The 12,786-nt window shown below is 52.3% G+C and overlaps 1 long non-coding RNA gene across 2 annotated transcripts; it reads left to right on the plus strand.

Annotated features, from left to right (window-relative positions):
• The first annotated feature begins 7,594 nt into the window (after positions 1 to 7,594).
• Positions 7,595 to 11,549, plus strand: LOC140684715 (uncharacterized). Of its 2 annotated transcripts, XR_012057416.1 has the most exons (3): positions 7,595 to 8,187; positions 10,976 to 11,110; positions 11,341 to 11,549. It is a non-coding gene; the product is annotated as an uncharacterized lncRNA (long non-coding RNA). The 2 variants fall into 2 exon arrangements; XR_012057415.1 differs by having other exon boundaries at positions 10,976 to 11,549.
• The last annotated feature ends 1,237 nt before the right edge of the window (positions 11,550 to 12,786 follow it).

Raw genomic sequence — 12,786 nt, forward strand, 5'->3', positions numbered from 1 at the left:
CCCGGGGTGCTGCCTGTCTCCATCCCACCTGCTGCACACTGGGGACAGCGGCTCTGGTGACCCAGAGCCCTCCCTCACACTGGGCTGGGCATTGCACAGGGTGTGATGGGCATCGGCTCCTGCAAAGCTGGAGAGGCTGTGACTCTTCTAATGATGGGGAAACCGAGGCAGGGAGGGCAGTGGAGGTGGCTGGGGTGTGAGTTTTGTCGTGGGGTGCACTGATCCTGAGGCGTCTCTGCCAGGCAAGTTATTGCCAGGGCTGAGCCAGGGTGGAAGCAGCCCTGGCCACAGCCAGAGCAGCTCGCTGGCCCTCCTGCCAGGCTTGGCAAGTGCCCACCGCGCTGGGCAGCTCTGGCAACAGCCCCGGGAAGGGGCACGGCCCAGGCTGCCCATAAATCACCAGCTGCATGTGTGTCCCTGGGCTCTGACCTGGGCGGGCCGAGATTAATGGACTCTCCGTTTAACCCCACTAGCCCTTAACCAGCCGTGAAGCGCAGGAACAGCTCAGCAACAGCACCGGTGGGAGCAGCCCTGCTCCGTGGGTGGCTGGGGCGGGGAGGATGAAGAGCGCCTCTTTTTTGGAGGAAAGCTGCCTGGGAAAGTCATTCTTGCCAAGCAGGGGGGAGCAGCTCTGCCGCTTCTCCCCTGTGCAGGACATTTTTCATAATTACAAGGAAGAGCTCAGTCACAACAGCTCCACACAGCTGCAGTTAATACCTTGCCTGCTGCTGGCTTTGCAGCCGGTCCCTGCTCCACCTTCTGTTAGAGAGATGGACAGAGGAGAGGGCATCTCCCCACGCTGTGCTTCCCATGCTGGCAGAGCCTGGGCACAGGGGTAGTGCCAGCCCCTGCAGTGGGGTGCCACACAGGGCCCCACACGGCTGGGAGGAAGGCATGCAGCCTTCGAGGGGCAATAGAAAGGAAATGCACATAGCTCCATCCCCAGGCCCCAGCAACAAGGGCAGCTCCCCCTCCCACCATTCCATCCTCTCTGCTGAGAGCCAGCTCATCTCCTGCTGCCCAGGATCAGGGTGAGCATGTTTGGGGTTTCCTACTGGTTCTACTCCTGGCTGCTTCTCCAGCCTGGCACTGGTCCCCAGTGTAACAGGTATGGCAGCACCCAGAGACGGTGTCTTTACACCACAGGACGAGACTGTGCAGCAGAATAAAGGCCCCAAGGCAGAGCCTGGACACCTTTGCCATCTCTGGTGGTGACAGTGGTGCATCAGAGCCCTGGCTGCAGTGCTGGTGTTCAGAGCCTCCCTAGCAAACTTTCCACGTGCATTTTACAGTAGAAAAGGGGATGGGAGTTCAGCCTGGTGTGTCCTCATCCTCCCTCACCTGTCCTGTCTAAGGTCACACTGTAAAGCCCAGAGCAGGGGACTCCTGGTTCTGTGTTGCAGCATAATTCCCTGAAAGAATGAACTGTTCTGCCTTCCCAGCCCAGCTCCTGTCTCCTTCCACCATCAATCCACCCCGCACACCCATCCATCTGTGACATTACCCCACACCCTCAGGGATACCTGGGGCAGGGTACCGAGGCATTTTCCCCATTTTCAGCTCACAGCCCTCTAACACTATTTTGGGTTTTTAAGGCAACTGCTTCTCGGGTGCAGATGCAGTGTCCTCATCAGGACCAGGGTCCTGCTCCTGAGGGGAGGAAGGCTGAGGTACTGAGCTTTGTACTCTGCTCCACCTTCTTCTGCAGCCTTGGGAGGGCCTGAGGGGTGATGGCCAGGCAGCATCACAGCCTCACCAGGACCTGCAGGTGCTGGCTCCCTTCTGTGGAAGCAGGGCTGGCCAGCTGAGAGCGGGAGTCAGATGTCCCCAGAACCGCAGTGCTCACTCCTTCAGTATTGTTATACAGGAAAATGGAGAGTAAATATGAATGGATTCACTATTATCCATGTGAGATAGGATGTCATATATTCACATGGTTAAGTAAAAGAAAGTAAATGGAAATCTTTATCACTATAGACTGCTGAATATTAATAGTTATTGTTTGAGTTGCTGCAGCGTGGAAAAGTCAATTATAACCTAAGTGTAAAAACGTCCTGAATTATAGATAAACTAGTCAAGGATAGAGACGAATCTTCACCACACAATACAAAACTGTGATAAAAGGAAAAAAAAAGAAGTATGATAAGAACTTTTAAAACAGTAGCTGTCGAAATGCACTGGACAATTCTTTATGTTGGTTGATGCTATGAATAAACTGGAATCCTGAAAGGGTTAAATGCCTGCATGTTAAACACTTGCTTTATTTCTGCAGCCTACACAGAGACATGGGCAATGGAGGGGAACTAACATGTTTGCATCTTCAGCACAAAGCCTGACTTTTCCAAACAACTCAACCCCCACACTGAGGCCAGGGTTTTCCTGCACTCTCTGGTGTACCAAAATGTCCAGGTTTTCCTGAGTTTTCAAGAACTGAGAGTTGAAAATGCAAGGACATGTGTCTCGGCAATGGCTGCTGGGCCCCGAGTTTGTGGGGAGACCTTGGCCTGGGTCCCTCCCCAGGAGCAGAGCATCATCCCTCTGCCTTGGTAAGACAGGGGCTGCCTTTGGGATACAGAAGGTCACTGACTCTGAGCCTGGGAGGTGAAACAGAGCTGCTGCAGCCCCAGTCCTTCCTCATGATCACACTTGTGAGATCACACTGTGAGGTGCTCCCAAAGATACACCGTGGCGCCTGGACAGGGCTTGCTGCACCACACATTCCTTTTTGACTGGGAATCAACACATATTTCCTGCATTTATATCCAGAAGAGACATATGGATATCTCTGGGAGATGACTTTACTCTCCCTGGGGACAGCCTAAAGCTGGCTGAGGTGTGGCCAGTGTGACAGAGACAGTGTGACAGGAGGCTGTGCTCAGCACACTGGGGAAGAGGGGCTGCCACTCCCCACACCACTGCAGAGATGGAGACTGGTCCCTTGCAAGATGTCACCATCATTTTCCATGACTGTTCCTGGCAGTGTGCAGGCACAGGAGGAGGTCACACCTTCTTCAAGTCCTTCTGGATCTCCCAGCATCCCAGTCTGCCCCGTTGATGTCAGTGGTTTTGGCTGCTGTCCTCCAGCCCCGCAGCTATGCTAATCAGCCACTCACCCCACCTGAATTTCCCTAGCCACAAGGAAACCTTTTGCCCCGAGATCTCGGGTGTCTTTGTGGCAGGAAAAGAGGTGAACCCTGCCCCCTTGGAGGGGCAGCATGCATTGATCGCCCAAAGCAGACGTTTCTAAATCACATACGCTGCACACGTCGCCGCTCCCAGGCGGTGCCAAGTGACCCGTTCGAGCAGGGGTAATAACAGCAGATTTCCAGAGCGAGGAGGTTTGACCCTACACCAAAGGTGATGTGCTTCCTCTTCAGTAATTAACCCGTCCCGCTCCCACCCCTCGCAAATGCTGTGTCATTATTTTGCAATCTGGATCCTTCAAACGGGTGTCTCTGCTCTCATCGGCATCATTTCTCCCCGGAGGACAGCGCTGGAGTTGATTGTATCGGCATTCAGGGCTGAGAACCGCTCTCCTGGAGGAGCCGGGAGGGGCGGGCAGCCCGCAGCCCCTGCGCCGGGGGGGCTGAGCAGGACGGGCCGTGCCCCCTGTGCTGGGGCTGGTCCCAGCAGCAATGACAGGCTCTCTCTGTCCGGAGCTGCCAGGCTAGGTGCCGCCTGCACATTCTGCTGGCATTGATGAGGGACTTGAGGCTGCCTACGTTCTTGTCTGAAGCAGAAACGGGGCAAAGCCTTAGCTCTGGATGGAGCGATCCAAAGCTGTGTTTGGTGGAAGTGAGGAACGTTTCCCTCACCAGCCTCAGCCCAGCTCTCTGAGAGCATCCCGTGAGAAAGAAGCCAAAGGCTGCCGAGCCCTTGTTGTCATCCCGTCACCATCCTCGGCTCAGATCTGCTGCACATACCAAACCCCGCTGCTGAGGTTGCACAACTATTTCCATTAGAAGCCATAATTAAGGTCAAAAACTATTTCTATTATAACCCTGCTTTGCTCACTCAGAGCTTCTTGAAAATTTCTCCTTTTGCTCTAATTTTTTCCATGCCCTGAGCCCAGAGGCAAATTGGGAGTTAATGTTTAAATTAAGCCTATTGAGGAGCATCTGAGAGAAGCGAGAAGCACACTGTCCTGCTCCGGAAAGAGCCTGCATCCCCAAACCAGCTCCATGTCCGGGTCTGGAGGGAGGTCATTGCTAGAGCTGAGCGGAGGAGAAAGCTGATTAATATTAAGCTTGATTAATATGGGTCCACTGTTTAGACATACCCCATAGAGCATTTCTATTAATTCCACACTGGCGCTGTGCTGTGACCCCATGCACCGTGCCCATGTGAGGATATTTGTGTAGTCTGAATATTAAAATAATTTCAAAGTAAGGAAATCTTGGCCTCAGCCAAGATCTGAGTGGCAGTGGGAAACAGCCGGAATCCCCTGCCCATGTGGAGAGCTGACATCTCTGCTCAGCCCCAAGTACCATTTGCAGACAAAAGATGAACCAGAACAGGAACAATTCAGCCTCAAAGCAGCAGTAAGTGTTTGGGCCTGGCAGATCACCTGCCGCAGGTCCTTCGGTGCTGCGGGGTGGGAGAAGGGCTGTTAGGAAGGTTACAGGCTTCAGGAGCAGACATTTGGGGAGATCCTATCGCTTCTGCTTGCTGCAGGCACAGGGGGTTTGTTGCAATTAGTGTAATTTCCTCTAGGAATCTAAGAAAACACCAGTTCTCCAAATCTGCTGGAATTCCTACCCTTCCAGAAGGGCAGGTTAGCAGCAGCCAGCCGGCACCTCCAAACCACCTCTCCTCACAGACAGAATTTGTGACTCATTAAGGCAACAAATATGAACAAGATCAATATCACAGTTTTGAACAACTCCAGGTACGATTGGCATGAAAAAATCATCTGATCCGAGCTGTGGGAGAGAAGAAACACTCTGGGGCAAGACCCTGCAGGTATTTTGCTGGTGTCAGGCAGAGAGGCGGAGATGAGCTGGTGTAAAAGTGTAAGGGTGTTTTTTTGGAGGAGATCTCCATTTCAAGGGTAGTTTCTCCTCCCAGAGAGGCTGCCCAGGGACCTCGGGTTGTGTGCAGGGACCAGGAGCCGGGCAGACTGTTCTTGTGTGCTTTAATCCCCTCCGTCTGCTCGCCATACGGGCTGCTGCGGCCGGCCCGGCGGGGAGAGGAATGCTTTTGTTAGCCCAGCGCACTTGGCAGCCGGGAGGGATCGCTGGAAAGCAAAGCGGGCACTTAACGAGCCGCGTCCTTCCATTATAATTAAAGTGAGACCCAGAAATCAAAGCTGTTATCTGCCTGCCTGCCTGCCAGGCGAGACGCTGCCCTCAGTTGCTGCCAAGCCGGGGTCCAAGCCGAGCCCATAGGCTTTCTGCCCTAAGGAATGGCTGTGGCCATGGGCCAGGGCTGCCAGAGAGCCGCTGGCACCAGCTGCTTTAATTCACAGGTAACCCGCCTCCAGCGCCCGAGAGCGGCCGCAGGGCGGAGAGAGACCTCCGGCTGTCAGGGATCAACAGGGACAAACTCCCCACCTTTTCCTCCCAAGATTCCAGGTGCTGGGTCACCTTGAGAAGGGAAGAAAACCTTTGGTTTTTCCCAGAACAGAGATGCAAGCCTGGCTGTTCACATGCTGTCTTTTCATTACTACGGCAGGGCAGTGGGGATGCAGTTGAGCTCTGTTCAGCTCTGTCAGGGGACGCCTCTGTTCCCTTCCTCTGTCAAGGAAGCCTGAGTTTTCACCTCAACTGCCCTAGAAGTTATAGGATGCATAGGATGAGGAAAGGAGGGTTTTAGCGAGGAGGACCTTCCCTGCCCAGCATCCCAGGGCATCCCACTCCCCACCAGGCCAGGACTGCTCCTTGCACTGGGCTGGCGTCTCTGTGGCCACTGCAGAGACAAGACTCGGCGGGACCCTTCTGGTTGGATCAACATCTAATGGCCACAGCTGGGGGGAACAGCCGAGCTGGGGACGGAGGGGTGAAAGGGCAACGACTGATTCACAAACCACCCAGTCACCAGAACAAAATTCCCCTTCTAACAAGGCATGGAGCAAACAAATTATCTTTGTTGTTAGGAAATCTGTAAGCACTTATGGTTATAATTACCATCTGTGGTTTTGCCATTCAGGTAAAGTAGCAGCAGCAGCGCTGATATGGGTTAGACTCAACCCCGCGAGCTGCTAATCAAAACCAACCCCTTTGCCTTCAGGTTGAAGATGATGTCAAACTTGATTGAACGTCCACCTTTGATGGCTTTACCTGAGACCTAACAACATCTGTGTCCTACTCACAGTAGCTCTGAAAGGTAATATGTGTGAAAGAGAGAAGCTGCCTGCCATCCAAGCAGTGAGCTCCGACTGGAACATCACAGCTTCAGGAATCAATAAAACACAATTCAAAAAGAAAAGAAAGAAAGAAAAAAAAAAAGTGTAAACAAAAGAGACCAAAGCCCAAAGAACTGGTCAGAAGATTTATATGCAGCTTAGTTCAAATTTCTGTAATCTATTTAAATTAATAGCCACGTCCCATGCTAAATTGCTTCCAGAGGCCAACAGCTTCCAGGTTATTTCATTCTTTGCAAGGGAAGCGCAGAGGGAGACCTTGCTGTGGCCTTAACAACGTGGTACAACTCATCCTTTGAGGGCTCAAGTCTGGATGTGGAAGGAGCTTGTACATGGCAGTGAGCTGGAGAGGTCCCACTTAGCCTCTGCTCAGCGCCTCCCTGCAGAGAAATGCAGTGGGAAGCAGGTTTGGTGTAGCTGTACCCTGGTATTTGCTGCACTCCTTTGGAGTGGGGAGAGGAGCATCCTCCCACGCTCAGAGCCCATCCGTGCTCAGTCTAGCTGAGCACAGCAGCCAGCAGCATGAGGGACCCCACCAAGGAGGTTCCCCTCACCACGCTCATGCTGCAAAACTATTCAGGCTTGCCCAACATTTTCCATTTTAAGATCTTCCCTCAATTCCTTTTAACTGTGCCAGCATTTAGTTTTCAAAAACAAGAAAAGCCCCTGGAGCTGGGGGCATAACCCAGGCCAGGAAGATTTCAGCCAATGTGCCAAATGAGATTCTGGAAAACAAAGATGGCCAAATTAAGAAATTCTTGCAGCCGCTTCAAGGAGAGGCTTGAATTCCTCTGCTTTTGTGGCAGAGCTCTGAATTTCCCTGGGGTGCTACAGCAGTTTTCCCAGTGATAATTCTTCCAAGTTGTGCAATATTTTAAGCTTCTGAAACTCCTGGGTCACCCATGCTGAATGAAGAGCTCGCCCTTGCTGACTGACATCTCAGAGGATTTATCCAAGCCCAGAACTGTGAATGTGGGGAGAGCAGGGCTCTCTCTGCTCTTGCACCTTGCAGAGGCTGAGGTGACTCCCATTTCATGGTGCAAACTCTCCAAATCTGAGGCAGGGAGAGAATGGAGAGAAAAACTGCACATGTGCCACGGGAAAGGGAGGAATGTGCCAGAACCTGGTTGAGGAGGGCTGGGACTTGGCAGGGGCAAGAGGAGTGCCCCAGAAGTGCCACAAATACTCAGGCTGGATCATGGGATCCTCAGCCTCGTGCAGTGGGAAGGCGAGGCCATTTGCCAAATACGACCTCTTACTTGTGCTGAGAATAAATATTTAATTCTCTGTGAGTGAAATTCCTGGTGTCAGGGCCTACAATCTTCATGAAACAGAGTAGCATCAGATCACCAAGATGGGAAGTTGCACCCAGTTTTCACCCCATATCTGTAAGCTCTTGAGAAGGAAGAAAAAACAATTCAGAAAGGTCTCCTCCCTCTCTCTATCACACACTTGGTATCTCGACACAAAACCCCACCTAAGCAGAGTTAAAAATCAAACTCATTCTCTCTACCACAACCCATCAATGGCAGAAACTAAACCCTGGGAATGAGAGCTCCAAAAAATGAAAGCAGGAAAATCTCCTGGAAATCATTACACAACCCAGGACTGTTGCGACACGTCTGAGGTATAATAAACAAGGTGCTCGACATACCAGCAATACCAATGCTCTGCCCTGCGTCACTGCCACCCACTTGCAGGAGACTTTTGTCTGTCCCCAAACCTCTTCTGAGCCTCAAGAGATCCTGCTGAGATCTCCAGGCTGAGATCCTGCTCCAGTGTTATCCTGGTCACCCAGCCCCAAGCAGCCACCATGCTGGAGGGAGGTAACAGTCCTGGGAAAATGGGGTTGCATGGATTTGATGTTACTGTTTTTCTGGGTGGGACTTCTGAGGTTTCACTGATACCATTTCTATCTGTAAGTGCAGTAACCACTCTTATTGTGAATGGTAAGGGACCCTTCCCTGCGCCTCACCTGCTCTGGGGAGTGCAGAGCCTCATACACAGACTGCAAACCCCTACATCCAACAGCATCCCTCTCCCTGTGCCCAGCTCCTGCACCATGCGTGCAAAAACTTCTCACCGAGGATGGAGAGGTTATCCCTGCTCCCAGTGCAGCTTCTCTGTATAAACCATGCCACACAGATTATCATCTGAGGGCAATATTTTAACCACAAACTATTACTGCTTCTCCGTTACAGAGGCAGGCAGGTGCAGGAGGCACTTTACACTGACTCACGAGTGTGTAAATTACGGCTGGGGGGATCAAAGCTCTCAGTGGCACCGAGAGCTGCCATTACTCTTCAGTGTTACCTGGAGATCTCCTGCAGACAACTCCCCCTGTTTGTCAGTGATTCCCCTCAGCTTTTTAACAAACCCTTTCCCTAGGCATAGCTTCTCTTCCTGCTTCTCACTGGCAGTGCCCTGCAAGGAGCCCTGCAGCCCCAGCCCTGCCCAGTTCAGCTGCCATCAGTGTGCTGCTGATCACAGGCACTGCCCAGGAGGGCTCAGCTCCCCGTGTCCCCAGGGAACAGGCAGCTCACAGGCAGCAGCCTGGCAGCTCTGCAGTCCTCATTTAGGCACCGCTGTCCCTGAGGATGGGGAATGCTGCAAATGTCCCAAATTGAATGTACACCGAGGGAGGGGGCACTGCCCCCCGTGCCAGGGTGGGGGGGGAAAGCAGAGCACAGAGAGGCTTTGGCACCCCGGCTCATTGCTGTTACCACTTCACTGGGGGAAGGGAGGTTTGGGGACAGACTGATGGATGGATAAAGAGCACAGTCTGGCAGCCAGCCTCGTGCTGGTCATCCTCACACTTCCCCTTCTGCAGCCCCAGACAATGGCAAATTTCTTCCTGGAAATATTTGTAAAATGTCGGCAGCTCTTCTAATAACTGCCACGTGGCATGCTTTAAAGAGAACCAAAAACCCCAACAGAGTGTCAATGTCTCCTTCAAGCTAACATCACACTAATGCTGAGCACAGTGAGTGGTGCAAAAAGGTGGTTTTACAGCAGAGGCACAAGGTGAAGCACTGAACTCCCTGGGTTTTGGTCCCAGCTCTGCTGCAGCCCTGCCTGTGCTGGAGATGCCTGTACTCACATTCCTGCCACTCTATGCCTCAGTTTCCCCAATGAACATAGCAGTAGAGAGGCTGGGAAGCACATCCATACCCACCAAGATCTTGTGGAGAGATGAGTGAGGAAAAGACACATTATTGATGAACTACTCTGGAATGTTTGTTCCCCTTCTGGGAGCAGAGTCTGGATCAGACTGGGACTGTGCTCCTTCAGAATCTGATGCCTGGTGGTGGGGACAGTGGAGGCTGCAGAAAGCCATCTCATGGGATGATTCCTCAAGCCTGATCTTGGCCAAGAAATGAGTGAGAAGAGATGCTTCAGTCTCCTTTATCAGACTGGGGAAAGCAGCAGGGTCCCAGCAGGGTCCCAGTCACGGTTTCCCCAGTCCCATTTCTGCTGCTTCTGCCCCAGGGGGATCAACTCTGCCTGGCACTCACCCAAACCAAGCAGCATCCCTCCCTGCCCTGAAGAAGGGAGCGAAGGGGAAGGATGTCACTGTGCCCAGGTGACCCCCAGGGGCTTGGAGAGTGGAAAGGAACAGAATAGAATAGACTATTGGGTTCAATCCCCGAACAAGTCCCTCCAAGGAGCAATGAGAAAAAGGATTATATACTCTGAATGACCCTCTCCATGCCAGAGAACATCTCTCTGCTCTGCTCAGCCTCCAACACCAGGTGTCAAGAATCCCACAGTGCAGACACCTCTGTCCCGTTTCCCTGAAAGCTTTTCACACCATGTGCTTCCCTCCATGTTGTAACACTGGCAGGAGCCTCTTCATCCCGTGTTTGTTAAAAGCATCCAAACAGGAGGTTGGTGCAGCTCCCAGCTCTGGGATGGAGCAAGACAGACTCACATCTTCCCCACTTTTCACATGGTTGTGAGTGCACAGCTCCAGGTGACCGAGTCTCACTGCCACGATGGCATTCACCAGCGCAGGGAGCATTTCCTGTGGGTAACACAGTGGCTTTGCTGGGCTTCCTAAGATTTGCATGTCTGACAATTCACACTGCAGAATGCTTGTACATTGATATTTCCAATATTTGGGTACTGTAAAGCAAACGCAGCTGATGTGGAGTCATTAATATGTAATAAATGCAACTCCACCATGGTGCTTTGACAGCCACAGTTTTTCATAAGAGAATAACTCTTCTGAATGCATTTTATACCCAAACAAGCTTTTTCCTGGCAGCTGACAGAAACTGGGTTTTTAGGAGGTTTCACTGGTGCACAAGACTTCAGGTGTGCCTTTGTTGAGGAACCATTCACCTTTCAACCTCAGCACAGGCAGGTCATGCAGGGCTCTAGGGGCACAACCAGGGTCGTGGCAGCATGGTGGGGGATGCAGGTGGGTGAGCTGGGTTGGGGAGGGGTCACCCCACTGCCCCCAGGTGTGCTGGTGGTGTTTCAAAAAGGGGTCCTGCAGCCCTAATCTGCAGGGATGGCACTGCCTACTCGCCTGGGATCCATTGGGATTGTGCTTGGGATGTGCTGCAAGGGTGGATTTTTATTCCTTGGTTGTCTCTTCTTTAATTCCAGAGCCCTGGTTTCAGTCTGGGCTGACACTGGATTTCAGTGCAGACATCAGGCAGCGCAGCTCTTCCCGCATCAGCTCACACCTGCTTTGCAAAGCTGCTCTTCATCCAACACACACAGCCTGTTTGCAAGCCCTGTGTATGTTTGCATAACCTCGAGTTTTTTTGGCCGGAAACCAGGCTTTTGGGAGGATTTCTCAGGCTTTCAAAACCCATCATGGTGCTGGGGCTGTGAGTACGTGTGCTCTAACCACACAACGTGACAGGCAGGAGGAAGGAGCAGCGGCCGTGGGAGGGAAAGATGGGTCTGTCCAAGCTGTGAAAGCAGACTTTTTGGGATCACACCTTGCTTTTTTTTCCTCTCCTCAGAGATATTTTCTTTCAAACATCATAAAAAGGTATTGGATATTCTTTCAAGGATGCCCAGGAGAGAGAGCAGAAGGAAAGGCAGCCTACAGCGTGGCTCTGTGGATAACTGATTGCTGTGCTCATTTTGGTCTGACCCAGAACAAATATGTTTCATTTTTCCAATGAGCTGGTAAAAAAAAAATACAGTCCCCTTATTTCTAGTTTACTTAGAGCTGGTTTTTTTTTATTTATTTTTTTTTTTATTCTCTTCTTAATGCAGGGCAATTTCAGAACAAAAAGCCAAAATCGAGACTTGAAAAATCACTTTTCAAGGTTTTCTTATTCTTGTCAATACAATTTTCCCCGTTCAGCCTGATTTCACAAACCATTTAGAGTCACCTTGAAACACCTTTTCTTGGCCCTTTCACTGCTCACCAGTCACCCTGCCCAGCTGTGGTCCCAGTGCCCCCCAGCCAGGGCACCAGGGCACCCCAGCAGCAGCAGCTCCCATCCAGGACGTGTCTGGCAGTGCTGTGCTCCCCTCTGTGCTGGGATCGTGCCGGCAGCTCGGCTCGACGCCGTTTCCCCAGCGAAAGACGCTTCAGACTAAAGCTGAGATGTGGTTTGCCAAAATATTTGACAACATGAAATGCTGCTTGGCTGGATGCCAGAAACCCCATTTGAAAAGTTAAATTCAGCGTGCTCCAGCCCCAGGAGCCATTCCCACGTAGCCAAGGAGGGCAATGGCAGCTCCTGGGCATGGGGATGGAGCAGAGGACCCATTGCCTCCCATTTTGACCCTGGTGGAGCATGAGCATCCCCAGAGCTGTGGAAGGCAGTCTGCACCTCTCCTGCCCAGATGACAGGGTTGAGGTGATTCTATACCCAGGCACCCTCTGAAAGGGCAGAGGGAGTTTGCCCAAGATGGGGCATTGCCCTGGGGCAGCCTAACCTCCTCCTCCAGCAGGGATCCCAGCTGCAAACCCACCCCGACACAGCCTCTAGGTCCCACTGGCTCCAGCACAGCCTGCAGCTGAGGCACCAGCCTGAGTGAATGAGCCCTTGCTGAATGCCAACGTTTTCCCCCACTCACAGGTGGCTCAGGGGGACTGTGCCAGGCTGTCAAATGGTCCTGGCACAGCACCATTCCCTGGGCCCTGTTTGGGAGCTGTGTGCCATATGCCCTCCTTGCTGCAGCTTTCACAGGACTCCCACCTGCCAAAAGTGATGGCTTGGGTGAGAAGCAGAGCACAGTGGGCAGCAGGGCTGCCATGGGGCAGAAAAACCTCCCTCATGTCACTAAAAAACATAGAAGGGTCTCAAAGCCCCTGTAGCAGCAGGACAGGATGAAGGCCAGGGCACAGACATGCTGGTTCTTCTCTTTGTAACTCAGTCAGGATTTAACGCCTGTCACACAGACCTCATCTTTTTCCCTGCACCGTGAAGTGCTGAGCACACATCAGGGTG

Source organism: Taeniopygia guttata, chromosome 9, assembly GCF_048771995.1.
Source record: "Taeniopygia guttata chromosome 9, bTaeGut7.mat, whole genome shotgun sequence".
NCBI lineage: Eukaryota > Metazoa > Chordata > Aves > Passeriformes > Estrildidae > Taeniopygia > Taeniopygia guttata.